At 42.9% G+C, this 13,622-nt stretch overlaps 1 protein-coding gene across 2 annotated transcripts in view; it reads left to right on the top strand.

The window, feature by feature from the left end:
- The window catches only part of NPR3 (natriuretic peptide receptor 3), a 209,138-nt gene that overhangs the window by 71,254 nt on the left and 124,262 nt on the right, over positions 1 to 13,622 (top strand). The window lies entirely within an intron of this gene.

The following is a 13,622-nucleotide window of genomic DNA, read 5'->3' as shown; positions in this document are numbered from 1 at the left end:
TGCGGTGAGCCTTCCATACTTGTAAATCAGATGCCTTTAAAAAAAAAAATGTATTCTTCGATTCACATAGAAATTGCTACAAGCGTATGTGAAAGGTGTAAAGCAGCGCTTTAAATGGGCCAGTACTTACCAGTACGGAGTACCGGCACTTACCATTTTTATCGAGCTGAGTACCGGCACTTCTCCACTGCTAAGGAGAGTACCGGTACTCACGAAATGTAAGCTCATTGCTGCTGGTGCTGCTGAGCTCGAGGCTGTCAGAGTGGACCCTATCTGTACGGCACTGTGACAGCCAAAGCGCCCATCTGACCCTTAGCTGAGCCACCACTGAACCATTCAGCAGCGGCTCATTTGCATTATGCAAGGGATGTCCGGGTGTTTGGAATGTCACCTTCCTGCTGTGTGTGACAGCGTGGGTCCCATACAGGCCCTGCCTGCTCTGTCAATCACATTTGCACTGTGGCTGCTCAGTAACTCAGGAATAATCCAAAGTGATTCTTTTGTGTGAATATTTGTCTGCTTGTGTGTGTGTGCATGTGTATGTTTGCCAGATTGTGTGTATGTTTGGGTTCGAGAGAGAAACCAGATCAGAGAGAAAGGGAATCTGAACACTCAGGGGATATTTGAAAAGAAATGTGTGAAATCCTTGTTTCTGTTTGTTTGTGTGTGCACTCTAAAAGATATAAGGATTTCACTTAAGGCAAGCAAGTAGGAAGAGTATGACATCAAGAAGCTGAAAATATTACAAAACAAAGAGACAATAATGTTCGTGTTTGCCCTTCATTTTATAAACTGAGTTAGCAAGTTTTGTTTATATTATTTGGTATGCCCGGCAACTGGTGTAGAACTCAGTTCAAAATACTCATTATTAATGATGCTGCGCTAGACTCTCTTTCGTCCTGGGGCACACACATTTTTTAGCCTGAAAGTGCTTAGAGTACTGTAGATAGAAACTCCTTCCACTATGATGTAGGGCTTGTTCCTAACAAGTCTTAACACCACCCTTTATTAGCATATGTAGCTGGTAATCTGCACACATGGAACGTTTGAGACCACTATCAAGGGCAGTTCCAGGTCAAAATAAATGCTCAATAGAAGTGTCTTCATATCCTCCTGTCTGGCCCGCCTCTAACCCCGCCCACTAGCCACGCCCCTAGCCCAATTTAATGATTACCTGCACTTATATTTTTCCATTTAAAGCACTGGTGTAAAGTAAAATCAACTCCTGTGAATAATTAGAAAGAGAATGTGGTTCGAAACAAAAGAGAGGCAATTCGACACCTGGAAACCCACATTTCAGGTTTACCCCGATGGTGTGCTTATCATTACCTGCCCATTACTTTTACTCCTCCCAGTACTTAAAAATAATGTGGAAACTTTGATTCAGAACTTCCTTCCGTGTCCTTTTTTTCTCCCAACCGTACTGGCTGCCGGGAGAGGGACTAGAATCCTAGAATCCACTTTAGTTATCCTGACTCCCCATGGGGACAGGCGCTTTGGGTCAGTGCCATTTCCAGGTTCACCTCCATCTGACTGCTCGATGCCTGTCAGAGCCTTCATCTTCATCAGAGTTTATTCAGAACAAATTCGCTGATCCATAAAATCACAAAATATTACAATATATGGTTACAATATGAGTAAAACATCGATCTCTTAAAACCAAAATTTCCATGATGCAAAGGCAGTTAATATAAAACATAAATCATAAAAACGATAACATTAAGTGGCAGAGACTTGGGAATATTCTGCCCAGCGCTATAGAATGGATCCACACTCACGTAGCAGCTCAGATACTTTGCCTAGGTCATGGCATCCCTTGCAGCATGGGGCCAAGAGGTACCAGTGAAAAGAACAATGTCATCTTCCTTGGATTATGTGAGTCTTCTTAGATTAAGGCGGCAGCGCCGCTGCCCCCGTTGACATTCAACATAAAGTTTGTCTTACCAAGATTCTCCACAGCTGTCTGGCTATCAGAAGACGGCCATATTAGAGCTTCCTTCGATTTGCAATTTGAAATCAATAGAAATTATTTACATTCTGGTTTAGTGTAAAGATGGCATCTGCAGTGTTTAAGAAGGCCTTTGCTTTATTTGTGGGCCTTTCACAGCCAAGAGGTTTAGCTTTCCACCCTTATCTCAAAAATTGTCCCATCCAGTGTCATCCGATGTCATCAGAAATTAGAAAAAGCTAAAGCTGGCCTTCATTAGAGCATGCTTTAAGATGAGAAGAAATGCAGCGCTCCTTCCGGATGTAGGGGCTCTTAGGTTGATACACTTTAATCTGTCTTCATCAGTACCGGAAGAATGGGTGGCTCACAGTAGCCACTGCTCGAAGTCACTTAGAATAACTTTAGACAGTAACCTCAACATGCAAAAACACATCAGCAATGCTACAAAGGGAGCTAACTTCCAGATAAACACATTGAGGAAACTGAAACCCTTCCTACCACACAATGACTTTAAGCAGGCAGTACAAGCTCTGGTTATACCCAGAGTGGAATACGGTTGTGTCTCCCTCTGTGGCCTACCCAAAGCATCAAGCTCACCTCTTAGAGCCTCAATCATTGCCGCAGCAAGACTCATAACTGGATCTAAACGTAGCTCCCACATCTCCCCGGACCTTCAATCCTTGAACTGGCTACCCCTAGAGGCGAGAATTCAGTTGAAAATTGAGCGCATGACGCACAGAGCCTTACATCAAAAGACACCCAGTTACCTGGCACAGAAACTGGTCATCTCTGGTGGGTCCAGATCCTCAAGAAATGCGGAAAAATTACTACTGAAACCACAAATATTCCAGAAGAAAAAACTTATAACAGATCCTTCTCTGGGATGGCACCCAGAATTTGGAATGCCTTACCCCCAGAAACCAGACTTAACCCGTCCACTACTTCTTTTAAAAAGGAAGTTAAATCTATCCTCATGGCCAAATACACATGAGTATGGTCTGCTGAAACACTGTGACGAGATGCTCTCGCGCTCTCAACCACAAGACACTTATTGATGCTAAATCTAACTATGCTGTTTTTTACTATATTCTCTGTACATTTGTTTGGATCTACTCTTATTTTCTGTATAAGTAACATTTACTGTCTGTGTAGCGCTCTGATATCCGCTAGGATCTTGTTCGCGCTTTATAAAACTTTCAAAATAAAAATAAATAAATAAGTGCCTTTTTAAGAGTGTCCCAGTTAGGAGGGAAAAATCCACATAGGGTAGAAATCTCATTGGCAAATACTTGTATTTCTTGATAGAAGATAACAGATGATATCGGAGTTGACAAGCTGAAAACAGGGCTGAGACTTAAGATCTTTCAGAAGAAGGAATCCAACAAGAATCCTGCTGTTGAAAAGGGAAGCAAAAATCAAGGACAATGCCAGACTCATTTATAAGGCAACTCCGGAATGTTTTAATTCTCCTGATTTTCCTCTAATAAAATATAACAGATCTAGTATATTTTGTGGTTCTCTGCAGTGGCCTCCTCATGAAAATTCATTACGTTCTACAACCACAAACAATCTGTACTTGCAGGATTTCAGATGTGGTCAACATAATAAGGCATACATCTACCTTTATCCTGGCTGGCGTTTCATTTCCCAATCCTAAACAATAGCAAGCTCTGAACTCTTAGCTACCTGAGAGTTTCCAATATTCACAGTGCATCCATGTGAATGGGTGTTCTAAATTAGAGCCCACACACATTCACATTGAGTAAAGTAGATTTTTATTTGGAATATCATCTAAAAAATAATGGCAATAAAGTACATTATAAATATTGAATTAATGAATACTGTACATGGAGAGTGCATTGTCACTCGTAATCAAGCATCTTGGTGCTATGCTGGGGGTCAACAGGGATCCTTGCATGAGGCACTAATTTGGTTAGATAAGCGAATGACATAGTACATCGTGGGCAATAAAGAGCCAGGCCTTTAAACGTTTTTTGAATACTTTTTCTGTTTTAATGAAAGAGAGAGAACTAGGGAGTAGGTTGCAGGCTTTGGAGCCCAGCACTGTGAAGGACATTTGCCCATTGGATTTCAGTCTGAAACTGGGGTGCCTCAAATGGTTGGCGTTGTAAGATCTTAATGTTCTCTGGGTTGTGTCGTCTCAAAACCAGGCTGTAAGATATTTGGGGCAGGTGAACTTGAAGGCTCTGAAAACTAGCAGTAAGATTTTGAATAGGATTATTTTGTGGATGGGCGACCAGTGGAGTTTTTTTAGGGTAGTCCACACAGAGCTGTGTTTATGAAGTTGCAGCACCAGGCGAGCTGCTGCATGTTGTACTGTCTGGAGCTCTTGAATTAGGCTTTTGGAGCAGCCTGTGTAAAGACTATTGAAGTAGTCAAGTCTTGACGTAATTAGGGTGAAGGCTACGGTTTTCCTGGCAGCAATGGGGAGGAAGTGAAATAATTATTTTAGAAATTTAACCAAATTGAAACACATGACGGTCACTTCTGTGGCTAATCGACAAAAAGAGAGATCATTGTCAAATTTCACCCCAAGGTGTTTTTCTACCTCCACAGTGGCCGAGGGTGGCGGCATGGTGTTGGGTCACCATTTTATTAGGGGAGAATAGTTTTGATTTGCTGAAAAGTAATACATTGGTCTTGTCGGTATTGCATTTGAGGTGACTGTTTTGCATCCAGAGGATGATGTTGGAACAACAGTTTTGAATGTTAAGCTCTGAATTGAACAACCTCTTCTCTAGATAGAGGATCAATTGAGTATCATCAACGTATGCGCTGATGGTGATTCCGTATATGCCGAACAAGAGATGAGGGGGGGTCATAGAAATGTTAAAGAGGGCAGGACTAAGGGATGAGCTCTAGTATTCCCATAGTGACTGGTCTTTCTGCTGATGTGAATTGTTCTAAGCCAGCTAATTGTCTCCTATTGGTCAGGAATGATTTAATCCAGGTTAGAGCTTTGTGGTAGATTCCTGGATCCTAGATCGGCTGAAGAAGGATGGAGTGGGCGATAGTATTTGAAGCCCAATTGCTCAATGTGGAGTGAATTGGAATTTTCTAGGAAAGTGATAAGTTGGTGGTTTACGATTTATCTTCACACTTTTGTTAAGACCAGGAGAAGAAAGATTGGCCTGAGGTTGAACAGAGGTCTACTAGAGGTTTTTTTTGTACAAGTTTTACAATTGCTCGTTTCCAGGGTGCAGGGACTTCCTCTGTGGCTAGGGATGTGTTACGAATCTGGTTGATAAGTGGATTGACAGTGTCTATGGCCACATGTAGTATGGCTGGCGGGCATGGGTCATAGGAGAAACCAGACTCACAAGTAAGAATAGCTTGATGTGATTTTGGAAGAGAGATTTTCTGAAAAAACGTCAGTCCCACATTTGAAGTGAAGTCGGAATTGTCTAGGTGGGAATTGGTTGTAGAGTCGATTGTGGGGGTGGAGCTGAACACCTGTTGTATGGACTGGATCTTGTCTTCAAAAAAAGGCTGACATCGAATTGCAGAGGGCCTGGGAAAGGAGGCGTTTCTCTTGAGAGGGACTTAGACTGAAGAAAGACTTTAGAGATGTTGAAAATGGTTTTTGGGTCATAACGGGCTTTTCGATTTGGGAAATAAATTAAGATTTTTTGGTTTTCTTGATCAGCTTGTAGTAGGATTTCTATGCATCTATAAATTGGGACAGATTGTCTAATTTGTAGGCCTGAAACCATTTGCGTTCAAGCTGTTTGCAGTGATGCTTTTGTTCCGCTAAGGCCGGGGGAAAGTAAGGTGTGGATTGCTTTGGCCAGTGCTTATTAGGGCGGACAAAGGATGCAAGCTCATTGGCAGTGTTGGTGATCCACGTATTAAATGAATCAAGGTCTCCAACCAACCTTCCAGTACGAGTCAGGATGGTGGAGAAACGTCAAATACTGAGGTTAGGATTTATGTTCATTGTTCCCCATTTGCGCAAGGTGATGGGGCAATCGTCTTTGATGTGAGCAAGGGAGTTGTGGGTGTTGATTAACAGATTAAGGAGGACTAAACAGTGGTATGTCTTGATGGAATGATAAGATCTCCAGTTACTAGCCAGGTATTGTTTGTGCAGAACCTGTCCAGCGCATGTCCTAATGAATGGGTGGGTGGAGCTATCAGTTGGGGGAGCATTATTATCTTTAGGGTGTCTAGGAGGTTGTTAGCTTCTCAATTGTTTGGATCGTCAAAATGAAAATTGAAATCTCGTAGGATGGTGAAATTGGACTATTGAAGCAAGAAAGGGGCAAGTGCCTCCCCGAATATGGTTAGGAAGGACGCTCCTGGGCCAGGAGGGCGATTGAGCAGGCAACCAGCAAAGGAGTGGGAATGGTTGATCTTGAGGCAGAATCCTAAGTTCAGGGACTCAATGTTGAGGGAGCTGCATTGGAAGCTGTCACGGAAGATGATGGCTACTCCAACACCTCGACCTTCCGCTCTGTCTCGTCTCAGGATCATATATCCAGGGGGAAGGGCAGTAACTATATCGGGATTGCCCCTGGGTTTGAGCCATGTTTCGATGATAAATAGGACGTCGAGCTGATAATCTATAATTAGGTAATTGACTTCTTGCGCATTTCTGCTCAAGGAGTGGGCATTTATGAGTAACCCCAGAGAGGGATGTAAGGGCAGCGGGGGATAGCACGTAAGGAAGATCAAACTCACCCCTGAAGATGATGCAAGATACTGGGCCCACTAGGCGTATTGAATCCCAAGTGTGGCTGTTATGAGATGCTTTACTCATGGAGTGTATTAAGTATTTATTAGCACACTTTTTAAAAATATCCTTGACATATGTATGCTATCTTTTAGCTCATTGATTATTATTAATGCATTTTTGGTAAAGCGCATGGCTACCCTTAGGCATCCCAGCACTAGTTGCAACCACTAGAAGATTGGAGTCTTACAGCAGTTTCTGGAAGAGCCACATTTTGTATTGCTTCATGAATTCTAAATGGTGGGTAATTGATCTAAGTTGGATCGGTAGTGTGTTCCATAGAGTGGACACATTGTATGAGAACATATGCCCGCCCGAATGTACTCACAAGATTTTAGGAATATTCGCTTGGAATAAATTGGCAGATTGCAGGCTCGGGAGGGCCGATGGAAGGACATCAAAGAGTGGTACATTTTTGGACCTGTACCCCAGAGGGTTTTGTGCGCAATGCAAAGTGATTTGAACATTATGCGTTCTATGATGGGAAGCCTATGCTGTGCCTTCAGTGCTGGTTTAGCCGATTGTTTTCTAGGGATGTTATGTAGCAGCCTAGCTGCGCAATTCTGCACCACCTGAAGTTTCCTTGTGCTGGCAATTGGGGTGCCCAGGTACGACGAATTACAATAGTCCAACCGAGGCGGCACCAATGCTTACACCATAGTTCTGCGTGCCGTTACCAGGAGCAGTGGCAATATTTTCTGCAATTGCCCTAAGAATCCAAAGCATTTAGCCGCTACGTGTACTGTTTGGTGGTCAAGTTTTAGCAACCTGTCTAGCCAGATTCCTATGCTTTTGATCCTTTCTTTGGGTTTTGGGGGTGAATCCAGGCAATTGGGCCAGTTCACTGCTGGAGGGCTGCTTGTGTAATTGCCAAGAATCATTAGCTCATTCTGGTCTCCGTTAATCTTAAGGTATGATTGGTCCATCCAAGTGGACACCTTTCCTAGGCAGACTACAAGGTCGACTGTGCTCTTCTTAGGGTGGTTAAGGGCTACCACCAACTGAGTGTCGTCCACATAGGTCACTATCTGGACCCCATATGGGCGGACTATCTCAGCCAAAGGTCTTAAGTCCACATTGAAGATCCCTGTGGGACACCGCAAGTCAGTGGGATCTTTCTTGAAGTATGACTGCCTTCAAATAAAAAGGACTTAAACCAGGATAGGGCATTGCCTGCGACTCCCACTTCTTTAAGTCTATCCAAGAGAATACTATGATTTACAGTGTTAAATGCGGCACTTAGTTCAAGCAGAATGATTGCCACTGTACCTCCCTGATCAAGGACTCTCCGTGATTCCTCCATAACTGTTAGTAGTGCTGTTTCTGTGCCATGGTTATGTCGGAATCCTGTCTAGGAGGTGTGTGAAATCTCGTGGGATTCAAGGTAGTTAGTAAGGGTCTTATTTACATGTTTTACTAAGATTTTACTGGTCATGGGGAGTTGCAAACCGGACGGTGGTTGCTCCAAACTTCCGGGCTGAGGTTGGGTTTTTTAATTAGTGCTTTAACCATGGCGTGTTTCCAAGTCCTTGGTACTTTTGCGGTAATTATGGACGAGTTAAGAACTTCCAATAATACCGGTTGTATGACATCCTTTACCTTGTGCAACACGTGCACTGGTGCTGCATCACTGGGAGATCCTGATTTGACTATAGTGAAAAGTTTGGCGAGAGTGGCCAGGTCTAGGATAGGAAAGTTGACTAGACGATCCGATCCTTCCTTAGAGCTTTCCGATTCAGAGATCAGGTTCTCGGGTCCAGGACCTGGTGGGAATGCATTGTATATATCAAATTTTTTATTAAAAACTTCTGCTACTTCAAAGCAGCGTTGAGATGCAGATTCTACTGACCTTTCTGGATGGGAGAGGTGAAACAGGTTTTTGGCTATTCTGGCAGTTTCCCTAGGAGCATTGGCTGCCATGTTGATTTTCTCCTTATAGTATTGTGCCTGAGCTCTCTTAGTTTCTGTCTAATAAGTTTTGATCGCCTCTCTATATTTCTGTTTTTTCTCTAGGAAGTAGTCCTTTCTCCATGCCCTCTCTAGTTTTTTACTTTTTTGTTTAACTTCTCGTATTTTAGGGGTGTACCATTGAAATCGTTTTTCTATGGGTCTCTTTGAATTTCACTTATGTGGAATAATGGAGTCCAGAGATGTTGCAATCCATTCGTTAAAGTTATCGGAGGCTATACTCAGATTGGGGTCACATTGGGGGGTTGGCATTCAACAGTGTAGTAGTCCAGATTTCAGGGGCTAGTTCTGCTCAAGATCGGTCCCAGCTTTTCATTGCCTGATTGTTGGGTATAATCATTGATGACTCCCAGACGATCAGGATTATAAAGTGATCTGACCAACGGACAGGGGATGGACTGTCTACAGAAAGCTTTTCTTCATTCAAAAATACTGGGTCTAGTATGTGGCCTTTGTCATGTAGTGGACTAGTGACTTTTTGGGTAAGTTGTAAAGCCAGTAGATTTTAGGCTAAGGACCTCAGCTTTATTGGGATCATCTAAATGCAGATTGAGGTCCCCCAAAATAGTGAAGTTGGCGGCAGAATTTGCCCTTGATGCCGCCCTGTCTGTAAGGGATTCGACAAACATCCCACATGGGCCCGGGAGTCAGTATATTAAAATTCATGATAATGAGTATGTGGGGGAAAAGGTGAGTGCGAATCCCTTACTTTCACATTCCTGGATGATATCAGGTTCAATACATCCCTTTACGTGATCTTTAAGGATGATGGCAATCCACCCCCCCTTCCGAGATACCCTCCCCCTCCTACGTATATGATATCCTGGGGGCAGCGCTTGTACCACGTCTGGTTCTGCATCTTTGTGCAGCCATGTCTCAGTCAGGAACAGTGCCTCCGGTAACTCTTCACAGAGTAGGATGGGGATTTCCGTAGTGTGCTTTGGCAGGGACCTGCAGTTAAGGAGGAGTAGATTTAGCTCTGTTATATTCTCTTTCCGGGCAGGTCTCTGCACGGAGTGACTTAATTTAAAGGGGCAGTTAGGGCAGGCTCTGCTGTCAGAGGTAAGGCTAATACCGTGCTTACACTTCTCATTGTCAAGTGTTTGTAGTGCTAGTAGCTGGTGCGCTAAGTATCTTAAGAGCTTTATGCTAGAGCCAGGGGTCCTGGCCCCTAGTCCTGAATGTGCTGTCTAAATTGCTTCATTTCATTTAATGCCTACTTTATAACATTAAAATTATTGTACTCATTTATATCTGTTACTCGTACAGCACCAACATTCTCGTCTTTTGTGAACAAAAATAACACAACCAGAAGCAAGGAGAAACTATTAAAAAATTGAATTTAGAAAATTCAGAAATTTTTTAAATAAACCAGACGAAAACAATAAATACAAAACAGAACTGAAAAATTACTGCCACACCAAATGTTAAAAAATGACTGTAAATGTTCACAAATATGTAGATTGTTATAACTGCAAAAATCACCAAAGACTGTATTTATGTAGCTCAAACCTAGCCGAAGGTAAACCGAAGCAGTGGCAGCCAGAAAGGATCTGGGGTGTGGGGCAGGGGCACGGGGGTAGGAGGTATAAGTCTATTATCATTTTATTTTTCCTTTCTTTTCTGCTGCACAGCAGCAGTGGGGCGACATTCCTCCACCTTAGCGGAGCAGCCGCCACTGAATAGAGGTAACATACGTGTCTTTATAATATTTAAAGAAAATCCACAGCTTTATATACAAAAGTAATAATGGTATCATGTCATCATAACTTCATAATCTTAGTGTTCAGTTACAGATATCTTGATGATACACTCCATCCCCGTAACCCCCACCCCCTCCCCCTCCCCCCCTCCCACTTCAACCCAATATTCTAAATGCAGATCTGGTAGGTGGCCAGCTACATACAAAATGTTTTTAATCTGCAATCCCCCAACACCATTCTTATTTATGCTGGGTCGGCTAGCTCAGTGGACTAATGCATCCATTGTAGGAGCCTATGTTTGACCTCATGGGCACAGGTTCAAATCCCGGTGGGTCCACTCAGTCTGTCATCCTTTATGAAGTCAATGAATTGTGTACCATTGAGTTGGGAAAAATAAACATCTGTTATTCAGGGCCAAGATGCCCCATTGGGGGTGAACGTGCGCTTTACAAATACACGTGTTATGTTACTTAAAATAGGTAGGTGGCACCTGTTTGTAGATATCCCAAATAGTTTAAAACTGCATTGTAGTCCATCTAATCTTAATCACAGTGCAATGATGTATTTTTTACAAGAGACAGATATAGGCAAAAGCAACAATAATAACATGGCGCATAGTAAAAAAAAAAGCAAATAAAAGAGACGTCTGGACAAAAGTGACAACAATCACACGACACATGGAAAAAACAACCAAAAAAAGCAAAAGATTTTGCTCTTAAGCTTCAAGCTCCACCGTCAGCAATGCACTTCACCACTTAGTAAACGTCTTCGTGAATAAAACAAGCAGTCAAGAAACTGCCAAAAATAGTCCATAAATATAAAAAGATCTTCCAAGCTAAATAAAAGTTCATCTTGGCGTACATTTCAGTATATTCTCTAGTGACCCTATGACAGTATGTGTGCAATAGGCAGTCAACACGTTATATAACCTGCAACGGGTCAGCTCAGCAGTGCTCAAAATATTATTTGAATTTCTCGATGAAGCCGCCTTAAACCTAGACACCAAATCCTTTTGAGACAACAGTTCACGAAGAATCAACAGAAACCCCGTCCAGTCTGCAGCGCAGTTGAACCATCATCAGCCAGCCCTCAATAAAAATCTTATTAAATAAAAATCAATGTAATAATTGAATTTCATCTCCATTATCGGTCTTTTACATATGAGTTAACTGCACATGTATTTCTGGGTAAGCTGAAATCTTCTGTAAACAAAAGGAGAATGTAGCACAACGCCTCACATTGCAGCACTTAATTTGCCCCAATGCATCATGGTAAATGCAGTGCCTGATAACACTTCAGTAGTAGTCTTTAATTTTTCTCCCAACAAGACAGCCAGAACCCCTCAAAATAGAAATGGCTTGTTGCTCTCTACTGATGAAGGAATTTATCCAGTTACCCAGTGCAGGCTGCATAAGAAAAGGTGAAATACTAAACACTGACACTGGAGTAAGCATTATCATCCACGGCATTTGCCATGATTCATTGGCGTAAAATTGAGTGCTGGGGTGTGAGGCAGTGTGCGCCACCCTCCCTCTAATTGAGAGGGCTCCCTTGAGCTGCTGAGCTGATGAGCTTGTGTTGATGCACCTGTGCCGAGTGATGGTAAAGAGTACTGAGAATACTTTGGGCAGCATTTCCAGCTCCCCCAAAATGACTTGTTGCTCTCTACTGACAAAGGAAGGAATCTAGAAACATGTGTCTAGAGTTACACAGCACAAGCTGCACCAACAGGGGTGAAAAATTAAAGACTACTACTGAAGTAAGTGCTGTCATGCACTGCATTTACCATGATGCATTGGGGCAATCTGAGTGCTGGGATGTGAGGCAGTTTGCTCCCACCCTCGATCGGTATGATATTTGCTTTACATGAGGTTACAATCGGGATGCTATATGTAATAAAATCCACCATGCATTACTGCTCAACATTCTAAAATCCAGAATAGGAATTGCAATGATCCCTTTAGGTTGAGTGGAGGTTTTGAGAAATGTATCAGGTAAACCTACAGTGAGTGTGTGTGAGAACACGGTACTATCAGGTGCTTTGTCGTAATAGGGCCTCAAATGACTGTTTACATCGAGACCTCTTTGACCTGTGGGTCTGATCTTACAGTAGCCTCCACCCTCCCTGTCTATAGGGTTCTCCCTGTAACAAGCAGATGCAGCAGTCTGACTGGGGAACCATAGAGACATCCTGAACCCCATGAACGGAGTACGCATCTCTTCACTCATGCACTCCTGTAAACTTTAGTAATCCGAAGAGTCATCTGTGTGCACGCTACCTATGAAGAAATTCACAGGAATCTGCATTGCAGTGGGGGCTTTTGTACCCTTGGAAGGTAATGCTGGTTATTACTAAGGTCCGCCACCAGGGGTATCCCGGGGATGTCACAGATTTCAGGGGGTGTAGACCATCCCGTTCATTGTTGGCCAGTTCTGTGTACCATCAGGTAACCTTGCAAGGTTGTCAGACAAGACTCACCTGCGCTTAGTAGTGCATCCCACACAATAACGATGTCCTGCGCTGTCACATCAGCACAAGTACTCTCCAAAGAAGGTTTGTAATTAATATAGCTTAACTGCTTTCTGGAGGGTTGTCAGGGATGACAAGGGTTCCAATGACAAGGGTTCCAGAGGATTATATACCCACACCTGAAACAATAAAATCTTAGATGGCATGAAAGATGTTATGAAGTTCATTGTCAAAGGATTTAAGAGAAGGCAAAACAGTTAGGAAACTATGCACCCTAACAATGCTGAAAATGGAAAAAATGTATTACAGAAACCCTTAAATTGGGGATGGGACTCGGACTGCAGCAGGAAGGGGTAGATTCATGAGGGGCAGAGTCATAAGAGATCGCATAATGATGGTCAGAGTTCATGATAGTTACTATATGCATTATATTTTTACAACTCTATCCCAAAAGAAATTGGCAGCAAGGGAAAATGGGAAAGTAATAGTCTTCGGGCTAACTTAATTGGTCACAAACAGACTGCAATTTAATCTAGTTTAGGGGGTTAAATTGGATTCCGATGGGTAGCCCTTCACCACTCCCGCAGCCAAGCACACTGAATGTGCAGATGCTGCTACAGGTGCACTAGTGATTACAAAGAGATGATGGACGGAGCGATGAAACTTTTCAGGTGCTCACCCCCAGTCACAGATCTGGGTTGAATCCATCATCGTTCTTTAGCTCACTTCGCCACCCCAGTTCAGACCCAGCCATATTCATATCAGTCTTGACCCTGTTCC

This window comes from Lissotriton helveticus, chromosome 2_1 (genome assembly GCF_964261635.1).
Source record: "Lissotriton helveticus chromosome 2_1, aLisHel1.1, whole genome shotgun sequence".
Classification (NCBI taxonomy): domain Eukaryota; kingdom Metazoa; phylum Chordata; class Amphibia; order Caudata; family Salamandridae; genus Lissotriton; species Lissotriton helveticus.
The sequence above is the reverse complement of the archived record's forward strand: the minus strand, read 5'-3'. Positions and strand labels throughout refer to the sequence as shown.